Consider the following 23,789-nt stretch of genomic DNA (forward strand, 5'->3'; position numbering starts at 1 on the left):
AATACCATCTCACAACAGTCAGAATAGCTATTATTAAAAAGTCAGAAAATAACAGATACCAGCAAGGTTGCAGAGAAAGGGAAACACATATACACTGTTCATGGGAATGTAAGTTAGTTTAGCCACTGTGAAAACCAGTTTGGAGATTTTTCAGAGTACTTAAATAATAGAGCTACCATTTAACCCAGCATTCCTATTACTGGGTATACTCAAAGGAATAGAGATTGTTCTACTGAAAAGACATACACATGTATGATCATTACAGCACTATTCACTATAGCAAAGTCATAGAATCAACCTAGAAGTCCATCAATGGTGGACTGGATAAAGAAAATGTAGTATTAATACATATGCACTGTGGAATAGCATGTAGCCATGAAGAGAACAAAATCATGTCCTTTGTAGCAACATGGACAGAGCTGAAGACAATTATCCTTGGTGAATTTTTTTTATGTTAAAATCTTGAAAATCTGTTCTAATTATTAAGTCTATAACCTGTTTCCACCTAAAGTATTCCTTCATTTAACACCCTTGCCACATCTAAGTGTAATTTTTGAAATACACCTACAAAGTCCTTGGTGCTTTTCAAACATTTTTATCCCCATGTTGCCATTCTAACTATTCATGTTTTTTTTCAATTTGGGAAAGGGAAAATATGCTTAAAAACAAGGAATTACATTCATGTATCATATCAGCAGGAAAGACTCGTCCAAGCTGTATAGGAATGAACACTGGTTATCCAAATTAAAGACTTGGGAATAGAAGAAGTTAGGAATTGAGCACATGGCTTAAGCTTTATTATGCTGGGATTAAGAGCTTTCTGAACAACAGTTTTTCACAGTTTAAATACAGTGAAGAAACTAACCTGTGCTCAAAACTATAACCTAAGATCTTAAAAAAGGGAGAATTCTGTAAACATTGTTTATATTCCTAGTCTTTGAAATGTATTGAAGGCCTCCCAATTAATCTGCTACCTCTGTAGTTGGCATGCTACAAAAGAGAACATCTCCATGCCTACAAACGAGTAGCACAACATGTATTTGCAAGTAACATGAAAAAAATTTTGACTGTGCCCTGTCACTGAATGATGACTCTAGAACTCATATTTAGATAAATGAATGTATGGAATGTAGGTGTGCAAACCATTCATAACTTTTCACTCTCTATGCAAAACCAGAAATACTACACACTAAAGTATTCTTTTGTAGGCCATGATTTGAGAGAAGATTTTACTCACAGCTCCATATTGACTCAAACTTTATTAACACAAGAAAGAGAGAGAGAGAGAGAAAGAGAGAGAGAAAGAAAGAAAGAAAGAAAGAAAGAAAGAAAGAAAGAAAGAAAGAAAGAAAGAAAGAAAGAAAGAAAGAAAGAAAGAAAGAAAGATGAAGGAAGGAAGGAAGGAAGGAAGGAGGGAGGGAGGAAGGAAGGAAAGCTTGTATCAGAAAAGAGAGTGGAAATTCTTATAGTGGCCAATCATTTCGATCAATATAAGCAAATTCACACTAAAGTTCAATTATGTCAATGGTATCCGTGTGAAAAGACTTTAGTCAACATTCTAACCTTAGGCAAGAAGAAAGAACTCACTCTGGAGATACATTTCATGAATTCCATTAATGTGGAAAATTCTGTAGTCATACTCTGGCCTTAGAAAGCACAAGATAATTCACACTGCAGTGATATAACATTCATGCCTTCTATGTGAGAAAGCCTTTAGTCATTCTTATTTTAGAGGCCATGAGAGAAATCTCACCAGGGTGAAACCATATGAATGGCATCTATGTGGGAAAGCCTCCAGTCACAGTTCTGTTCTTAGAAACCACACTGAAATTCACACTGGAGAAAACCATATGAATGTCAACAATATGGGAAAGGCTTTAGTCAGTGTGTTGTTATTAGGCAACCTGAGAGAACTCACACAGGAGAGAAACCATACGAACACCTTCCATGTGGGAAAACCTTCATTCAATGTTCTCACCTTACACAACATGAGAAAACTCACACAGGAGAGAAACTATATGAATTAAGCTATGTGGGAAAGGCTTCATTGAAAGTTGGGTCCTGGAATGACATGAGAGAATTCACACTGGAGAGCAGCCTTGTAGATGTCGTCTATGTGGAAAATCCTCCAGTCACCATTCTTTCCTTAAATGGCATGAGAGAACTCAACACCAAAGAGACAATTAGAAATATCTTCAGAAAATATTCTGAACTTCGATGACATAGCGTTAGAAATGTAATTAGTGTGGATGAAAATTCAGCCATAGTTTTCATAGTTAACCACAGTGGAAAACTACAACATTGAAGAAACACTGTCTACAGTCAGTGTGGAAATTTTTTCAGTTATCCCTACTCCTGAGTTGACATAAACACATTCATTCATACTTAAACTGTGCACCAAAGCCTTTATTAAGTGATGATGTGGTTTGGATCTGTATCCCCACCAAAATCTCACGTTAAATTGTAATCTCCAATGTTAGAGGAGGGACCTCATGGGAGGTGATTAGATCACAGGGGCAGATTTCCTCCTGTGACAGTGAGTGAGTTCTCATGAGACCTGGCTGTTTAAAAGTGTGCAGCACCTCTCCCACTCTCTCTCTCTCTCTCTCTCTTCCTCCTTTTCCAGCCATGGAAGACGGGGCTCCTTCATCCTTGCCATCTGCCATGATTGTAAGTTTCATGAGGTCTCCCCAGCCATGCTTCCTATACAGCCTGTGGAACCCAGAGCCAAGCAAAACTTTACTTTTTATAAATTACCCAGTCTCACATGGTTCTTGATAGCAATGTGAGAATAGACTAACACAAGTGGTCTGATCATAAATGACGTGAGAAAATGCAAACTGCTAACATAATGAATGTAAGTCTTTAACTACAAATCAAAACTGCAAACACACTAGGGAATCAGGAGGGAGAACCTTCAGTTCTATCATCAGTATGACAGTGTCTTTATTTATAATTCATTCTTCAGCAACATGAGAAAAACTCCACTTGGTAGAACATCTAGGTCTAGAATCACTTTAAACAAACATTCAGCCCAGCACCAGCCTTCTCGTGCACAAGAAAACTTATTAAGGAATAACTTGTCAAACAGGAAATGAGAGGAAAGTCTTACTGGGAACCTCTTGATAAATATCAAATATTTCTTAGTTGAAAAGTTATTCAAAACATTATGATAAATCTTTTATTTTTAGAGCAATAGCGATGGCACATGTAAGCCTTCACCCTGGGAAAATCCCTCTCAGTGTCAAGACTGAAGGGAAGTCTTCAGGTATCGTTTACTTTCGAGTCAATGTTAATGTTCTAACACTAAAGAGATACCAGTCATACCGTAACTATGCAGAACCTCCTACTAGATTTCACATCGGAGAACTGACACTAGTGATGAACCACAAACCTGGGAAGGAGGCCGTTATTTTCTCTTGGAAAATAGAGTCAGTGTTTGTGCAGGTGACAGAACTAAAAGGTACCATGAGACCCTGGGTCAGCCATCTGGCCTTGGGCCAGAGGCACTGTGATCTATAGACCAGAACTTTTGGTCTCCAACCCAAGCTGAATAGTGTATGACATCACTAGAAAATACAGCCATATTTCTTCTCTGCTTAAAAGCTCAGAGAGGTTGCAATTAGATAGAATTTGAGTGAAAGGCTACTTGTTGTCACTGGGTCTGTTAGGCTCAGGAGACCTTATTTGTCCCAAAACACCCCCCAAATGTCCCCTGCTTTCTCCTAGAGTTGGAGCTAGACCGCACTGAAACACTGAGAAAACAAATGACTCAGCAGTCAGGATTCCAATGAACTTCTGCGTCCTCACACTAGATCGGTGGGACAAATCTCTTTGGGGTCTCAGAGTTTTAGAACTGCTGCTCTCCAGAAACAGCATAGCACTGTCACTCTGGAGTACTTTACACGTACAGACACAAGTAAAGACATAACTAAAACTATAGCTACACACGTGAACACAGCTGTGTACTTTAAATATGTAAAGGAATACTTTACACATTTACTTACACATCTACAAATAGGTAAAAATGTACTTAAAATATGTATATATGAACTGGCAGTGCTGTTGGCCAGTCTAGAGCAGTTTTATTCAGGCAGGTGAGAAGAAAACATACAGATTGATAGACACACATTAGTGTAGGCATATTATATATATTCAGAAATAAAACATATTATACATATATGATTACATGTATGCATATACATGTAATACCTATAAATAAAATATATATGTAGAAAATACATATAAATACTATCTATAAATAAAAACCACAGACACATTCACACATTGCTGTCTGTCACTATGCAGTGGTTCACATACAGACACAAGTAAAGGCATAGCTGAAAATACACACATGTGACTAAAGCTGCACATATAAAAATACATAAAAAATATATAACATGCAAATTTATACAGAAAGATATTTATGAAAAATATTAAAATTTACATATTAATATACATTAACTTGTAGCATTGTATGCCAGGCTCTGGTAGTCTTTCGCCAGGCATGCAAGAGAAAAAACATACATGTGTGTATATATATGTGTGTGTGCATGTGTATATATACACACACACAATGTATATACATTGGGTATATTTATATATAAAAGAACTATTATATATTATTAGAAATGCATAGTTAAATAATATATCACATCAATGTGTACACATTGTGTATATTTACACACATCAATGTATACACATTGGATATATTTATAAATAAGTAAATATACATCATTAGAAATACATAGTTAAATAATATTTATGGTAATGTCCACAAATAAAAATATATATTCATAACAGGAACTCAAACCCAAAATAACACACAAACACACAGACACATGCACACACACATAGACACAGATGCCCTTACATTTATATCAGGAACCCTTCAGTCCTTTTGCAAGCTTTTTAGTGAAGGGAACCAAATGTTTCACAGAGGTTTTTCCCTGCCTTTTACATGGGACCTTCAGTTGATTGCAAACACCTGGCCAATGACCATTACCCACAGCCAGCTTAAATGCCCTCAGCCACCAGATGATGTTTGATTACTTTTCTTCTCTTGGAAGGAAAAAACAAAAACAAATAAAAACCAATTAGTATATCTAAAGACATTCAAAATGAGGACTGAAACTTGGTATGTTTTCACTGAGGGAAAAAGACAGAAAATTGCCTCCCATTTCATGGTATTCTTCTCAAATGCTGAATATGGCACAATCTACTTACCTAATTATATATGATTTATGACCACTTCCACTGAAGCTACAGAGAGGAAGCTTGTTTGTGAAGACAATATTCAGTTTTATGAAACTCAGCAGGTACCTCATAAGGCTGCTTTTTACTGCAAAAGGCATAATTACTTGTCTAGAAATGAGAGTGTGAGAGAACTGATGGGAAAAAAAATATTAAAGTGAAATACTTTAGAAACTTAGTGATTTACAGATGCTGTTAAGCACATTTATAAATGTGGCCAAGGTGAATAGACTGTGTGTAAACTTCAAACACAGACACTTAAAGAAGAAAGATGAGGACTCCAAAATGCCTTTGCCAGTGACTCGTCTTTGAGATGTTGCCAACTAGGGGAGGTCAGCATCTCTGGGCTTCCCTTCTTGCCTCGGTAGCAAATCAAAGCCTTGCTTATTGAGCTGGCATTAACTGTACGGAAATAGCTCTGTAGACTGTCTTTGACCTCACACTTTCTCAGCTGTTTTCTTCATGAAGTAAACACTTTTGTTTTAGGACTCACATCTATTTCCCATTACAATGTTCCCAAGAAACCCTCACATTGAAGAAAGGTTGGTTTGTGCAACTTAGTCATCATGGCCTCTATATTTCACATTTATTTCTCTTAGGCACAAACAATTCACTTGGTCTCACGTTTTTGTACTCCCTTCTGTTAGAAATCCTGTGCTCAGAAGGCTTGCTCAACACAATATAAAATGGGCACTTTAGCTACCGCGGAATATAAGTTTCATTTGCCTCTTAGCTCTTCCTGAAGCATACAATCAGGGGTAAAGTCACAGCATGGTGTAAACAACCAAGTAAGAGCAATAAAGAGAAAAACATCACGTTGTGATTTTGGTACAAATGGTAGAAAAAGAAACTGTGTTACATGTATCTGATTATAAAAATGAGAAATCCTTCATTGACTTCCAGCTTTAACTATAAAATTTCCTTGAAAATGAATTTGTACTCTTTTTATACTGTTCACTATCTTCCAAAACATTTTCATTGTATATATTTAAAGTGTACAACATGATGTTCTGATATACCTATACATAGTGAAATGTCAAGCAAATTAACATATCTATCCTCCCCAATACTTGCCTTTTTGTGTGTGTCATAAAAGTACCCAAAATCTACTGTCTTAGCAAATTTCCAGCATACAATACAATATTATTAATGATAGCCTTCATGGTATACGTTACGTCCCTGGACCTATTCATCCTTACAGCTGCAACCTTGTACTTTTTCCCATAAATAACAAAACTTTGGCTGAAAACTAATAACACCAAATTTTGAGAAATTAGCAGCAAAATTCCTCAAGTGAAGACAAAGCCTTTTTAAAAACATAGAATAAGTAGTAGTTAAATGCATTTGGGTAGATTTTAGAGCTCTCAGATTTCTAAGATATTTCAGTAAGTCACCTTGGAAAATTATTTTATATATTCGATAACTTGAGTCTAGAGAGGTTGGGGCTTTCACAGGAGAGGGCGGTGGAGTGAAAATTAAAACATAAAAATGTAAACCTCTAGAAACATTTCTTCTCCACAGAAAGACCTTTATCATCAACTGGTTATACGTTGTTTTAATTTCTTCAGAAAAACTCCTATACTATCCTTGTGTCAGTCTGTTCTAATGTTGCTATAAAGAAATATCTGAGGCTGGGTAATTTATAAAGAAAAGAGTTTTAATTGGCCCATCGTTCTGCAGGCTGTAGAGGAAGCATGGCGCCAGCATCTGCTTGGCTTCTGGGGAGGCCTCAGGGAGCTTCGACTCATGGCAGAAGCCTGAGCTTACACATCACATGGCGAGAGCTGAAGCAAGAGAGGGGATGGGAGGTGCACACAATTTTTTTTTTTTTTTTTTTTTGAGATGGAGTCTTGCTCTGTTGCCCAGGCTGGAGTACGGTGGCTTGATCTTGGCTCACTGCAACCTCCACCTCACAGGTTCAAGCAATTCTCCTGCCTCAGCCCCCTGAGTAGCTTGGATTATAGGTGTGCGCCACCACACCCAGCTAATTTTTTGTATTTTTAACAGAGACGGGATTTCATCATATAGGTCAGACTGGTCTTCAACTCCTGACCTTGTGATCCTCCCGCCTCAGCCTCCCAAAGTGCTGGGATTACAGGCGTGAGCCAACATGCCTGGCCCACACACTTTTAAATAACCACATCTTGCATGAACTCACTCATCACCAAGGGGATGGCACTAAACCATTCATGAGGGGTACACCCCCATGATCTCAACACCTCCCACCAGACCCCATCTCTATAACACTGGGGCCTGGTAGGAGGTGTTTCTCCCACCATTTCAACACGCGATTTGAAGGAGACATCCAAACTCTATCAGTCCATAAAATATATCCCCAGCTTCTGAATTCTTTTTATAGCTTTTTGTACAATAATTTTTTCTGCCTGTTCTATAACATTTATCCATTTATCCTTGCTAATTGTAACCCTCAAAATTATTTATAATAATAAGGAATAATTATATTTGATCTACTCTTTTAAGGTAGAATTACTACTTAAAGGTACAAATAAAGCACAGCAAAAAACAAATACGTTTAAATGGTAGCATCTCCTGTTTTGCATCTAAATTTTAAATTTGCGTTTACTAGTTAATTGTAGCATTTTGTAGCTAATGATGATCCTAACTGGAAAAAACATCACATTACAGTTGTGGTTTGACCATTTCCTACATGGTCCACGGTCATCTGGTTCAACCAGCCAGCTCTTCCATTCATTTAGCTAATATTTATTGAGCATTTTCAATTTGTGTCAAGGACACCAACCTATCTATCTGCACCTGTCTATCTACCTATCACTCCCACACACTCTTCATTCTGGAAGAGTTATGATTTGGTTAGAAAATGTTAAGCTTATATTTGAATTATAACATGAATATACAATGGGTCTTAACCCACCCGGGAAGGTATAAAACACAGAGAACCAGAGGGAAAACCAGGCAACACGTTAGCCAGTGACGTGAGTGAACATATAGCAGATACTTTACATTATTTATTCAGATGCTGCAGCTGAAAAGATCATGAGTGCCTGGATGATGGAATTTTTTTTTAAGTTAGAAAAATTGATCAAATGTAAAGAGATGAACTTTAGGAGAAATAAATACATGCATTTGGTTTCAAGAAAGTGCTGCATGAATAGAGGATGATAAAACTGTGGAATCAGAAATAGCAGCGGTGCTAGCTGGCAGCGACTATGATAGCAGTGGCCATCAAGAATCACCACAGGAAGCATTGACGTGGTATGATCTAATAGACAAGTACCAAGCCTATTGGGGCTGCATCAGAGAAAGAAAAGAAATATTTCAGCCATGACCAGACAAGTGACCAAATTTGTTTACAAATATATATGGACTACCCTGTGGAGAGACTTGAATGAAGAAAAGTGTGAGGCAATTGCCTGCTCTAATGGTAGATGAGGAAAAAACATACAGGAGGGAGAATTGAGAGAATGTTTATTCAGGAAACAAGATATGAAATGGGGAGAATTGCTATGTGAAAAATTAGAACTAGACCAATGATAGTAGCAGAATAGAAGTAGATTCCTAGGGTTGCTGAGATTCTCTCGAAGCAAGAAGTTTCTGGGTTTTATCTTTGAGATACTTTAAAAAAAAATTGGGAGGAGGATAGCCCAGGCATCTGAAAACAATACCAATTTCCTTAGGTGACCTTGAGAGTTTGCATAAGCCTGAATTCTGGAATTTTATTATTACATGCTTACATTTCTTTTTACCCTAACATTATCAGCTCTTTGAGGGAAAAAGTAGGTCTCAAAATACGCATGCCAAGATTCTCAAGAGCATCAGCTACCATGTTTTGTGTACCTGCTCCTCATTTATTTTATCTACTCTTCATTAAAACCCTCAAAGTTGAGGTATTGATAAACCTCTTGGAGATGAAGAAAGGGGATGGAAAGGAGTTAAGCACTTGGCCAAAATCACAGGTCTTCCTAAAACCACAGTCATGCTTTTTTATCTTCGTTTTGCTTTCTGAGCTATGTAACCAGATTACGAAGTTGATAAAATAATTTAAATGTCATAACGTTGTAAAATTTTGTAAAAGTAGCAATGCAATTTCAATAATTAATCTTAAATGCTAAACAATTGTTAAGTGAAGGTTTTACACAATTTATGTAATTCAACACCATTGTCTTCCCTAGATATTTAGTTAGTTTTTCTATTTAGCATGTTTGCTGTGTGCTTTTAGTTTATTACTCTAACTTACAAACTCTTATTTCAACATTTACTTATTTTCTTTCATATAGTATTGCATTGAAATTTCTTGGTTCTTAAGAAGAAACTCTTATTTGTATTCCTATGACAGGATTAAAGAGGTTTGCTAAACAGAGTTGGTGAAACTAAAAGAGACCAATAACGGGTCAATTGTGACTGCCATTTTTTCAGAGTTTTGAATTAAACTACTCTAAAATTTTGCATTATACCTTGAATAGATATTTTAGAAATGGAAGGCTTAAACTTTTATTTTCCCTCAGAAATGTTTGGGAATACTGACTTCATTCAAAATCCCCCTCTTTCCCCCACAGAATCTGGAGTAACGAATTCCTGTAGAGATGATAAATATCTGTTGCTTTCGGAGGACAATTTGCAGACCTTATCTTATTTCTTATTTCACCTCACTAAAGAAGTAGAGATATTCTTCTTAATCTACTTTTAGCTAATGAGGTAATTGAAGCTTAGGGAGTTGAAGAACTTGCCCAAGATCAATGGCTTTCAGGTGGTGGAGCTGTCGTCCTAATAAAGCTGACTACAAAACCCATATTCATAGCTCCTACAATAGAAAGGCAAGGGACATTGAATATCACAAATGTGTGTGGTGGTCTTAATACAAATTATGGAGCACAGATCACTGATTGAGGAGTAGAAGACACACATCAACCCAAGACACAAGCTGGTAACTTACAGTATATACATAAGCAAGTGCACACACACATTCGCACACGCAAGTCTTGTCGTTGATGGTGTTGCTATACAAACGGACCCATACACTACACATTGTTCTGTAACGTGCCTATTTTTTGCTCAGGAATCAAAGACCTTTCAAAATCAGCCTATGTAAATCCTATCATTCCTTTGATCTCTGTAAAGTATATCACTGTATATTTTTCAGCATTTCCTCAATTAATGAAACTTTAAATTACATCCAATCAGTTACTCAATATTGCATTTAATTAATTTCCAATTGGTTTTGCAATTTTTTCTGTGTATTTATAGATCTTTTCAATCTTGCAAATATTTCTGTAAGATAAATTCTTACAAGAGGCATTCCTGAGGTATAGGTTTGCACATTTAAAATATTGATGGATACTGACCAATATAATTCTCTCTATGCAGAAGTGGATATAAGTATGTATTTTTACATCCTCTTGCCAATCATAATTTTTTCTAATATTCTATTCACAGAATATTTAGTTTTAATTTGCATTTTTTCATTAATGTGGTATAGTACATTCCATTTGTGAATTAAATGTACAAATATTTTCTCATTTTGGGTTACTTGGTTTATTTTTTATTTTTAGGGTTTTTTTTTTATATATAATTTATGTAACCTGTTTTAAAGCCTTGTGTATATTTTTAAAATCTGTCTTTCATCTTTTTTAACATAAAACATCTTTTACTTGTTAGAAAACTTTATATTAGTTTGTGGTTCTATTTCCTATTTTTTCTCTTGGACATTGATTTGATGCCTAGAAAAGACGACTATCCTAAGATTATATGAAATTATTTACTTATATTTGATTTTTAAAATATGGTATTCAGTTCTTTATTAGAAATTCCTCTGTATGGGGAAAAATGGGGCTATAATTTGATTTTCTTCTAAATAGATATTCTACATTATCGACATGTGTTAGCAAAACATTTTTATAGTCTTAGCTCCGATTCCCCAGAAGCAGATTCTAAAATAAGGATTTCTATGCAAGTAATTTATTAACACGTTATGCCTAGTAGCAGGAAGTAGAAGAAGCAGGAAAAGGAGGGGACATAAGCCAAACAAGGTAAAGTTCAAGGCTCAGCCTGATCCCACGAGAAGCCTCAGAACATATATTTCACTGTGGAGTTTGGTGCATGTTGAGGCAAAGAAGCTGGGCTTTCATCCCCTTTCAGCAGTCGGCCATTGGAAATGGGCTACCTGGAAGGAAATGGAACTGCCAGACACTTCCGGCTCTTGGTGCAACAGAGGAAGCAACTCCAATAACCTAAAAGTAACCCTTAAAAGAAGTTTGCGGCTGGGCGCGGTGGCTCAAGCCTGTAATCCCAGCACTTTGGGAGGCCGAGACGGGCGGATCACGAGGTCAGGAGATCGAGACCATCCTGGCTAACACAATGAAACCCCGTCTCCACTAAAAATACAAAAAAATTAGCCGGGCGTGGTGGCGGCGCCTGTAGTCCCAGCTACTCGGGAGGCTGAGGCAGGAGAATGGCGGGAACCCGGGAGGCGGAGCTTGCAGTGAGCCGAGATCGCGCCACTCACTCCAGCCTGGGCGACAGAGCGAGACTTCGCCTCAAAAAAAAAAAAAAAAAAAAAGAAGTTTGCAAGTCCTTTCGAGAAGTTTGCAAGTTTGCGGCCGGGCATGGTGGCTCACGCCTGTAATCCCAGCACTTCAACAGGCCGAGGCGGGTGGATCAAGAGGCCAGGAGATCCAGACCATCCTGACTAACACGGTGAAACCCCGTTTGTACTAACAACATGCTAATTTGTAATGGCTTAAGAGCCTTGCAAGCATCAGGGAGGAGGCCCTCACCGTAATTGTAATTCTTCATCACTGTCTGACTCCCCCATAGGACCGCGAGCTGCAGGAGGGCAGGAGCAGTGTCTGTGTTGTTGACTGCCATCTCTCCCCCTCAAAAATTGTGCCAGGAAAATAAAACACATAGCAAAAAAAGTGAGAGGTGAGAAGGTGAAGGAAAATGCATTTTAAAAATTAGGTAATTGTGTTTATAAAGAACTAAAGCTAAATGTTTCTGGAAACTTCTTCTGTCTCAGTCCATGTTCTGTTGCTTGTAACAGCTTATAACAGAATACCTGCAACTGGGTAATTTATAAAGAAAGAGAATTTATTTCCTACAGTTATGGAGGAAAATATACATTATATATATACAGGCACTCTCGCATGTGTGGCAGAGCTAGTTTGATCTAAACACCTCCCTGTCTGCTGCCACATACATATATAGAGAGAGAATATAATATAAAGGGGAGTTTAAGTATTAATAATATAGTTTATATTATATATATTTTATATAATACATATACTATTAGATCTGTCCCTCTAGAGAACGCTGACTATTACACTATCCCCGTCCGTGCTCCACCAAAGTCATTCCCACGCCAAACCCTCGAGGCTTTTTTCATCTGCATATACATTTTTCTTTGTGTGATTATTTTGAATATTTTCCATTCTGATTTTGTGCTCTCTCATTATATGCGATTAATAATTATGCATATTGATTTTGTCCTGTACTTCATTCGGCGTCATTTATGTCATTGTCCTTTGTGCAAAATTCTCTAAGAGGGCCTAGAAGCTTAGGCATTTTGTCCTGAAATTTCTTCTTTGCCTCATGGGTTACTTCGAATTATGTGAAGCGGGTGGTCTTTTTTTTTTCTTTTCTCATTTTGACCACTTACAATGATTAATGCATGCATTATTAGGGTTGGGTTTAAGCTATTATCTTGCTACATATTTTCTGCTTGCCCTATAGGGTCATTGTCCTTTTCCCCCTTTTTCTTTACCTTCTTAGGGATTTGAATAATATTTACATTTTATGTTACTAGTTATATTTCTTTGTTACAGATTCCACTTTTATATATATTACAAACCCCCAATATATTATTTTTAATAGCAATGATCGTTTAAAGAGATTCCAAATACAAAGGGAAAAGCCGTATTTACCTACATATTTATCATTTCTAGTACTCTTTTTTGCTTGTTTGTTTGCTTGTTTTTGAGAAAGAGTCTCACTCTGTGACCCAGGCTGTAGTGCAGTGGTGTGATCTCAGCTCACTGCAACCTCCACCTCCCAGGCTCAAGTAATTCTCCTGCCTCAGCCTCCCGAGTAGCTGGGACTACAGGCGCCACCACCACGCCCGGCTAATTTTTTGTATTTTTAGTAGAGACGGGGTTTCACCGTGTTAGCCAGGATGGTCTCGATCTCCTGACCTCGTGATCCACCCGCCTCGGCCTCCCAGAGTGCTGGGATTACAGGCCTGAGCCACTGCGCCCGGCTGACTTGGTAGTTTTTTACTCAGAGCGTGTTCTTATTTTTATATATGTTCCTGTGTATGTACTTTTTTCCTGGATGTCGTAGGGTTTGTTCAGTTTTCTCCGTGTTTCTTGTGCTTTGCTGGGTATCTTGGATCTGTGGTGTTCTGGGTTTTCATCAAACTTGGAAAAACATGGCTTATGATTTCTTCACATTTTTTTTCTTTCACCTTGTATCCCTCCTCTTTTCTGGACTCCAGTTTTACTAAGCTGTTTGCTGTTGTCTTTGAGTTCACGCACACACTTCATGCTTTTCCAGGCGTTGTCTGCTTCTCACAGTGCATGGCTTCTATTATTATGCATAAAAGTTAATTAATCTTTGCTTCCACAGTGACCTGCCTTTAATTATATCAGCATTTTTTACTTGAGACATTATATTTTTCATCTCTAGAAGTTTGATCTCTGGCTTCATTATATAGTCCAGTTCTTTGATCATCATGTTAACATTTCTTCCACCTTCTTAAACACGAGTATGTTTATAGTAGTTGTTTTAACGTTGTTTTCTGACGGTGACATCACCTGAATTATTTATGTGTCTGCTTCTACTGGGTTAGTTTTTCTCCTGGCTGTAGGTCGTACTTTCCTGCTTCTTTGATTGCTTGGTAATTTTTAATTGGATGTTGGGCACTAGTTTTTTTGTTTTTTGTGTTTTTTTTACTGTGTTTGCTAAATTTTTCATATTCTTTTAAATATTGAACTCTTTTTCTGAGCCACGATTAAGTTACTTAGAATCATTTTTGTCTTTTAGGTATGCTATTAAGATTTGTTTGGTTAGAACCAGCAGCCTATAGTATGGGGCTACTTCTGTAGCCCCATTAAAGCAATACCGTTCTGAGATTCTATTCAGTGGCCCATGTGTTAGGAGGTCTGTGCTCTCCATTTCGTGTGAACCTGCATGAATGCATTTGTATGGTCACACTGTTACACACAGTGTAATTACACACAATGTATCACAGACTGTAATTCCACACACACTGTGAATTGCACACACTGTATCACACACACGGTGTAATTGTACACACTGCATTACAGTGTGATTACACACAATCACACACTGTAATTGCACACGCTGCATCACACACGGTGTGATTACACACACACTGTACCACACACTGTGTCATTGCACACCCTGTATCTCACACACACAGCATAACTATACACACTGTACCACACTGCAATTGCACACACTGTATCACACAGTGTGACTGCACACATACTGTATCACAATTGCACACACTGTATAACACACATTGTGTAATTGCACATGCTGTATCACACACACGGTGTGAGCTGTGGGGATTGTTTGGCCGCTCCTTTCTGATGGCTCTTTCCAGACTCTCAGTAGATCCCACCCATCCATGCTCATCCAGTGCTAAATCAAAGACCAGAGGAGAGCACTCTACAAATCTCCAGACCTCTTTCCCTCTCCAGCATTTTGTCCTGCAAATTCCAGACACTGCGGCTCCTCTAGTTCTGAACTCAGTTTCCCCAAGTCAGGGAGCTCACTGGACTCTCTTTGGATCCCTCCTGTGCTGCAGACCAGAAACTCTCCAGGAAGCACACGGCACTTCTAAGCCTTGTCTTATTTGCCATCTCTTAGCAATGTTGGCCAACATCTGAAATCTATCGTTTTATGCATTTTGCCCAGTTTTCCACTTGTTCAAGGTAGAAGTTGAAATCTGGTCTCTGTTATTTCATTGCAGCTGGTAATTTTTTTTTTTTCCTAAATTGGTGAGATGTAAGTGGACACAAGTACAACCCATATGTATTTAGACAATAGGCAAAATTAAGCTATTAGAGTGACAAGTGCTTTCATACACTATTTAGGGTATGCGTATTGGTATGGTTCCTGAAACAGCATATATCCTGGAGAGCCATATAAAGAGTTACATTTCTATCCAACCAGTAAGGATGATTCCTGTTGCTTATAAAACAGTGGGGAAGGACTTCATGTCCAAAAAGAACTTGTGTTTAACATTTTTTGATATTTGTTTATAAATTTTGATATTAAAATTAAATAATCCAATGAAAATAATGTGTTAAAACTATGTAATGAGAAGGACCTATGTTTACAATAAATTGTTACAGGAAAACATGAACTTCCAAGATACCCTCTCTTTTCCTCTTTCTTTCTGCATTTGGGAAATACAGTCTTAGTGACTTAGGTGACTGCAGCATTAATTTACAAATTTGAAAAAAAGATTTAATAATTCATGAAGGTTATCTGAAAGGGTAAGATACAATAAACAACAGATCCGCTTCTGAAAGAGCACATGATGCCACTGGACACACCTCTAAAGAATACATTTTATTGCATTAAGCACATTTATGGTGCTTTATTATCTCATTATATAAATATATAATCTTATCAAGGTTCATTTTCTATTTAAGAATAATCCACTTTTTATTAATAAATTGAATACCAATAGGAAACTAATAGCATGGGAAAATCTAATCAATGGGTAACTGAGGCCTAAAACAAAATTAGATTATTTTGCAAGATGTAATCCCAAAGGAAATTAGATTCTGTATCTTGTTTTTATAATTCTCATTTTAAGAAATTAAAAATGTTGTATTAAAATATTAGATACATCCTATGATCATTTTGGGTATCTTATTATATCCGTCAAAAATTCTACTTAAAAATGTATAATAATTCCTCACATGCTAATTTGTAATGTTTACGCTTGTATTTGAGTCTATTAACGAATTTTATATGGCTCTATCAATCATTACAAAAGATATAATCACCAAACCCTAAAAGTAAGTCCCAAAGATAAAAACAAATCTAGAGAACTGTAAAACATATTAATTTTGGGGTCTAAAGAAAGTCAAGCGATAGAATTACAATTCATTCAAAAAACTATTTTCATTTTTACTCTGTTTCCAAGGCTTTGTGAGAATTCCAAGAGGTATCAGACACAATCCTATTTCAAGTACTCAGTAGAAAAAGGGAGTTGGTTTAGAATCAAACAGACTTCGTTTTGAACTTAAATTCATTTTTTGCCTTATTGGCTTTTGACTTTTCAGTTTATTTTCCTGGATTTCCATTTTCTCATCTATAAAATAGGGATTCTGGCTTATCTCATTGCCTAGTACATCATAAGAGCTCAGTAAAGCTGCTAACTTACTGAAGAAAAATATATTTCTAATGTCAGTGCCATGGTGACAACAGCATCATAGTAAACAAAAAGGACTAAAAGCTCAGGTGGTTGGAGGGCTGGTGTAAATGTGCGGTCCATGCTCATCATCACTGCCATCTAGTGGCAATGTGACAAACCGCACTGTGTAAACCCTACTGGGCATATACTGTATGTAAATCATTTCCATTCTCTGCACGATGGTATTAAGAACACTTCCATTACAGAGCATAATTTGTTAGTTTATTTCAGAATTATTTCTCTAAAACAAGGTTAGGATCACAGAAAGGCCACTCATATCTCTTTTCAGTGTTCTATTAAATACAGTGAAATTACAACACTTTACACATAAGAAGGGATCAATGTTTTTTAAGTGACAATATTTCCAGTGTAGAAATTGCAATGGCAGGCCGGGCGCAGTGGCTCAAGCCTGTAATCCCAGCACTTTGGGAGGCCGAGGCGGGTGGATCACGAGGTCAGGAGATCGAGACCATCCTGGCTAACACGGTGAAACCCCGTCTCTACTAAAAATACAAAAAATTAGCCGGGCGTGGTGGCGGCACCTGTAGTCCCAGCTACTCGGGAGGCTGAGGCAGGAGAATGGCGGGAACCCGGGGGGCGGAGCTTGCAGTGAGCCGAGATCGCACCACTGCCCTCCAGCCTGGGCGTCAGAGCGAGACACTGTCTCAAAATAAATAAATAAATAAATAAATAAATAAATAAATAAAATAAAAATAAACTGCAATGAGAAATCCACAGTATAGAATTAAGTGTGAGGCTCAGGGTCCTGAAAAAAAAAACAAAGTTTTATATAAAGACATAGAAACTATCCACAAAATAGAAATTGATGAAGCGGACTTCCAAGAAGTAGTTTTTTAAGATGCCCAGTAGAAGAAAGGAAAATTTATTTCAAGCAGAGGTTATTTTCTGTTTTAAAAACTGATTAAAACCATCATATTTTTCTAATAGAAACAGATGCAGCTGAAGAGAAACACAAACAAAGAAAAAAGACACCACGACTACCACCACCTAGTCCCTAAACGGGCTGAAGACCAAGAATCGTGAGGCCAGGGGTCTGGACAAGATTTGGGGAAAAAAAGAAAGGAGACAACCAGTACCTTGGGAATCAAAGCCACAGGGGTCAGCAGAAACGCTGTACCTTCAAGGGCTTAAGAGCCTTGCAAGCATCAGGGAGGGGGGTTCCCTTTTCACAGCTCTCACTGTAATTATAATTCTTCATTACTGTCTGAATCTCCCATGGGACCGTGAGCTGCAGGAGGGCAGGAGCAGTGCCTGTGTTCTTGACTGCCATCTCTCCCCCCAAAAAATTGTGCCAGGGAAATAAAACACATAATAGAAAAAGTGAGAGAAGGTGAGAAGGTGAAGGAAAATGCATTTTAAAAATTAGGTAATTGTGTTTACAAAGAACTAAATGTTTCTGGAAACTTCTTTTGTCTCAGTCCGTGTTCTGTTGCTTATCACAGAATACCTGCAACTGGGTAATTTATAAAGAAAGAGAATTTATTTCCTACAGTTATGGAGTCTGAGAAGTCCAAGTCAGGCTACCTCTGGTGAGAGCCTTCTTCGTATGCAGAGTCCTGAGGTAGCAGTGGGCACCATCTGGCAAGGGGACCGTGCATGCTCACGTGCTCAGTACTCTCTTCCTCTTCTTATAAAGCCACCAGTCCCATTCCTGTGACAACCCACTAATCCATTAACCCACACATCTATGAATGGATTAATCCCTTCCTGAGGACTCTGCCCTCAGGACCCAATCACCTTTCAAACGCCCCCACCTCTCACTTCTGCCACGTGGAGGAATAAATTTCAAGATGAGTTTTGGAGGCTACAGATAAACAAACCCCAGTAGTTTGGTGATAAGGAGAATTTTAATAATATCGTATAATTTTATGATAAAATATGACTATTTAATTAATGGTGGGCTGCTTAACAAAGGTAAAAATTTCTCTCTAAATGTGATCATCATAGCAAACCGAGGTTTCGCTGACAAAGTAAGTTTCATCTTCTGAGTAACTTCATAAATCAATGGAAATTATCTTTTTTCTGTATCTAGTAGACATACTGACTATTCCTTTGAAGCCAAATAGTGCCAGGACTTTTTCCTGTGAAGTGGTGTGAGAAGTAAATCCTTTCTGTGTAACACTGGCTATGAAAATTATACTACAGTTTTTAGTTCATCCAATTAAAGAAATTCTCTTTAAGAGATTATTTTTACAAAATTTAATGGCATATTGATAGTACATTCCTTTAAACAGGTCAAAATTTAGTTATTTATTAAGCTGATAATAAGAGTTGTATAATCTTTTCCATATTTTATTAATTTAGGATCTCACTGAACATATTTGTTTTAAACACATTATGTTTTTGGGATGTGTTTAGACATACAAAAGGGATTTATTTTGTTGATTTTCCCTATTCTAATTTTTCCATAGTCTTCCATTAAGGGCTCCTCTTTGAGTGATTATTTTAAAATTTACCTTCCTCCTACATTATTTTCCAAATCAGTCTTTTTCCCTTTCTAAAATAGTACTTTTATTTAGTTAAAAAAAATAAATGTCATAGTGGGAATGTTATCAACACAGAATAGTAGTATATAACAGGTTTTGATTTTGTTTGCATGAATCCTGGTCAATATTGCCTCTAAAACTTCAAAAACTAACCAGTTAATAAACATTAGCCATTTTCACCTTAGCAATTTCACATGAATCCATGGAAAACATATGCTCCTGACATATTCATATATCCTCAAACGCTTTTGTGCTATATGTCTATTGACAATTCGTATGGTATCACATTTTGATTATGCAAAATGGCATACAGAGTAATTTATTCCTAGGTTAGAGATAGAAAAGTTACCTAATCCATAAGCCCCAGGGTACGGTTAGCAGTGTCTACTCACAATAATCACAATGAATTTGATGCCTGTGGCCTATTTTCACACTGCAGTATTCTGGGCCGGGAGCTCAGACAAGCTGTTCTGCTCTGAGCCACGCATAACAACTAGCAACAAACATTTGGGGCTTCCTATTGAACATCTGTTGCAAGAGCAGAGAGATATAATTACAACGCAGTGTCCCATTTCTTTGCTCCTAATCCACCAAGAATCATTTTAATAGCTTTTTTCTATCATTTATATGGTTTAAGTAAATTATGCGAGGAGATGTGGATTGTAGAATGGTTCTTTTGTTCCCAACCTGTTTTCCTTGGTTCGTTGTCAGGTGACCTGAGGTCCGATGCCTTTATTCCAGCTCATCAGTGTCCCCCTTTCCTCTCTCTCTTTTTTAGTATTTTGTTACTCTTCCACAGACCTTTTTTTCCTACCTATAAAAGTGACCTCATATTATTACTATTCTCAATATCTTCTAAAACATGAGGTCTTTTCTTTTCATACTTAGCACATTTACACAGGGCTTCCTTTATATAGACTGTGCAAAGCCACTGATTGGTTTTCTCTTTCCACTTCCTTCTTTTTTAAAAAAATTAATCTGGGGGAAGGAATATAAGCTTCCTCCCAGGGACAGTGTATGCAGGAGACGCTGCTACTCACTATCTTCACTTCAACAGCCTCACCAATACTCACACCAACATGCACGCACACACACATGCATAAACAGGAACACACACACAGCACACACACCACACACATGCACATACACATCACACACCACACACATGCACACGCACATGCACACACCACACATGCACACACACACGCACACACACACAATCTGTCTTTAGTCCTCACTCATCATCTAAAATTGCTTTCAAAAATGTCACTCAGGGTGTCTTTATGTAAAGTGAAAAATATATATTTTGTACTTATTTAATCTATTTTTTTTTTCTGAAATGCTCTCTTCCCTCCGCTTCTAAAACACCACCTCCTCTTAAGTTTTCTCCTAGCCATTCTGGACACCTTTCTCTCTTAACAGTGATATTCCTCAGGATCTCTTCTTTTCTCATTCTATGCTGTTGAAATTCAACCAGAGATGAACTTGAGAATCACAGATGCCAGATGTCACTACATTCGAACTGAATGTGAACACAGAGGGGCGTGTCCTTGACACAGACATTTAAAGAAAGCCACCCATGCACATTTGTTTCTTTTTTGGTTGTTAGTTTGAGATAGAGTCTCACTCTGCCACCCAGGCTGGAGTGCAGTGGTGCGATCTGGGCTCCCTGCAAATTCCGCCTCCTGGGTTCAAGTGATTCTCATGCCTCAGCCTCCAGAGTAGCTGGGACTACAGGTGTGCACCACCACATCTGGCTACTTTTTGTATTTTTAGTAGATACGGGGTTTCACCATGTTGGCCAGGCTGGTCTCTAACTCCTGACCTCAGGTCATCTGCTCACCTCAGCCTCCCAAAGTACTGGGATTATAGGCATGAGCCACCACACCCAGCCCTCATGCACATTTAAGTTTTCATCTGGGAATATTTTCCTTCTCTGAAAAGAATATGCTTAATGTTTCTCTTAGTGCAGATGTGCTGATAATAATTTGTATCAATTTTTAAAATTTTTTCTCTTTCAAATGAATTTTTAAGCACATTGTTGTTGAAGTAAACATTGAATTCTATGTTGACATTATTTTATTTAAATCTATTATCCCATTGACTTCTGACTTCCATTTATCATGTTAAGAAGAGACATTTCACAACTTATTTCACATCCACTAGAATGACTATATTAAAAAAAAATAGGGAACAACAAGTGTTGCCAGAACCCTCATACACTGATGATGAGAATGTAAAATTGAACCACGACTTTGGAAAACATTTGAGCAGTTTCTCCAAAAGCTAAACATACAGTTATCATGGACCCAGCGATTTTACTTCTTCCGTATTTACCCAAGATACGTGAAAACATATGTTCACCCCCAAATTATAAACAAATATTCACAGCAGCATTATTCATAATAGCCAAAATGTAGAAATAATCCAAATGCCCATCAAATGATGAATGGATAAACAAGATAGAATATCATTCAGTCATACAAAGGATTCAGAACTTCATAGTTCTTTTTTTTTTTTTTTTTGAGGCGGGTCAGGAGATCGAGAACTTCATAGTTCTGATACAATGTAGATGAAACTTAAAACATTTTGCTAAGTGAAAGAAGCCAGAGAACACCACAGATTACATAATTCCACTTATGTGAAATTTCCAAAACAGGAAATGATACAGACAGAAAGTAGATGAGTGGTTACATAGGACTTGGGGACAGAAGGATTAGGGGTGACAGCTGAGGGATATGGGGTATAAATGTTTAGAAGTTGTGTTGATGATTGCAAAACTGTGTAAATATACTAAAAAAAATCATTAAGTTACACACTTTAAATAGATAAACTACATGGTATATAAACACATTTCAGTAAAGATGTTACCAAAAAAAGAAGCCAGGTAGATGTCTAAAACCTTGTTACTGTAAAAATGTATATTTTCTTGAGTTTAACATTTTATTTTTGTCTTTGTTTTTCTGGTTTTATTATGGTATGCCTAGATGTGATTTATGTCATATTTATTGTATTTATTGTATGTAGACCTTTTTAAGTCCATGATTGGTTGACTTCCTCCAGTTTTATAAAATTTTCAACCATAATAACTTCAAATATTGCTACCATCCAATTTTTATCTTTCACCTCTTCTGGTTACCTTTTGGACTTTCTCACTATATTCTAGATGTAATTACTGTCTTTGGTACTTCTCTCTGTGTCTCTCTCCCCATCCATCCCTTCTTCTCTATATTTATATGTAGAAAGATACATACATATATATTATATATATACACACAGAGATACTGGCATATTTAGACACATATATAGCCTATTCTTATCTATGTATTAATAAACAGCTGTTAAAACTGTAGACTGAGTTCTTAATTTCAGTTATTTTATGTTTCAGACTTAAAACTTGATCTTGATTATACTTTTTAGAGTTGACAATTCTCTGCTGAGACTCTCAGTCTTGTATTTCACATCTTTGAGCGCAATATTCACAGTTATATTGAAGTCTGTATTGGTTTATATTAAAACTTGAAGTTTTATGGCTCCTTTATTATGAGTGGGTTCTAATGTACACTGTCTTGTCACCTACACTGTTTGATGCAGTCCTATATCTGGTTAATGCTATTTTCCTCCAGAGAGGATTCCTGACTGGGGTCCTAGAGGTACAGGACCCCACCAGACTGGTCCTGGAAAGTGTGGATGCAGTCGTTGCGAGGACCGTGTTACCCGTTACTCTTGTTTGTAAGCTTCAGCTCTCAGCATCTCAACTCAAAAGCCTGGAGGTTTTACCAGGATCCTCTATCATTATATTAATGACCTCTGGCTTCCAATTTCAGTCGCTCACCCAGCCTTGGCAGTTTGTTGGAGACGCTACCCAGCCTTCCATCTGTACATTTCTATAATCCGCAGTCAGCAAACAACCCCCTAGAAACAGGGATCCCTTTTCTGAATTTCTGTGTCTCAAATTTTGGTAGGTAATTTTTCAATGTATTTTTAGCCATTCTGTGCTTTCAAAGAGGTTTTCCCCACCAGCTTTGCTACTTTTCTCAGCAGGGTAAGGGATTCTAAATTACCTAACGCACCATCACTGAAAGCAGCAGTCTGTCCTCCCAACTTCATTTCAGCTAAAGGGTAAGTTGTACCCTTTAAACAAATCCTTGACATTTTCAGGTGTTTATATAGTATAGTTCTGCGAGATAAGATTTTCTCCTTCCTTCTGTTGCCTAAGTGAATGGTAAAAAGGAAATTTCTTTCAAGTAATTGGAAAGCACTTAAAGTAGATTTTTAGCTATAAGTAATAAATGCAAGTACATACCTTAATGTGGCCTGAAGCCCCGTCCTTCCTGTGGCTGTCCACGCCTGTTTCTCACTGCACTATGCCACTCCTGCTTCATTTCACACGTGGGCACGCTGCATTACTGGACGCTGTTATGTTCTGATTCAAAGGAAAAAGGAAGTGACAAGGAGGCAGAAGTGGGAAAATTATCTGCCTCCAATGTATTATCCACATAAAAAGTGAACTGCAGGATTTTTTGTTGATTCAAATCCCAAGTCTCTAATGGGGGTCGGGGGGTGACACGATTTGGATTTGTGTTCCCACCCAAATCTCA

The 23,789-nt window shown here is 37.4% G+C and overlaps 1 protein-coding gene across 1 annotated transcript in view; it reads right to left on the reverse strand.

The window, feature by feature from the left end:
* The window catches only part of LOC135968065 (putative ankyrin repeat domain-containing protein 26-like protein), a 66,664-nt gene extending 43,112 nt beyond the window's left edge, over positions 1 to 23,552 (reverse strand). Inside the window, exon 1 of the mRNA XM_074021568.1 lies at positions 23,495 to 23,552. The gene's annotated coding sequence lies outside the window, so the exon portion shown is untranslated. The remainder of the gene's footprint in view (positions 1 to 23,494) is intronic.
* Between the last annotated feature and the right edge of the window lie 237 nt (positions 23,553 to 23,789).

The sequence above is a fragment of the Macaca fascicularis genome, chromosome 17 (assembly GCF_037993035.2).
Source record: "Macaca fascicularis isolate 582-1 chromosome 17, T2T-MFA8v1.1".
Taxonomy (NCBI): Eukaryota; Metazoa; Chordata; class Mammalia; order Primates; family Cercopithecidae; genus Macaca; species Macaca fascicularis.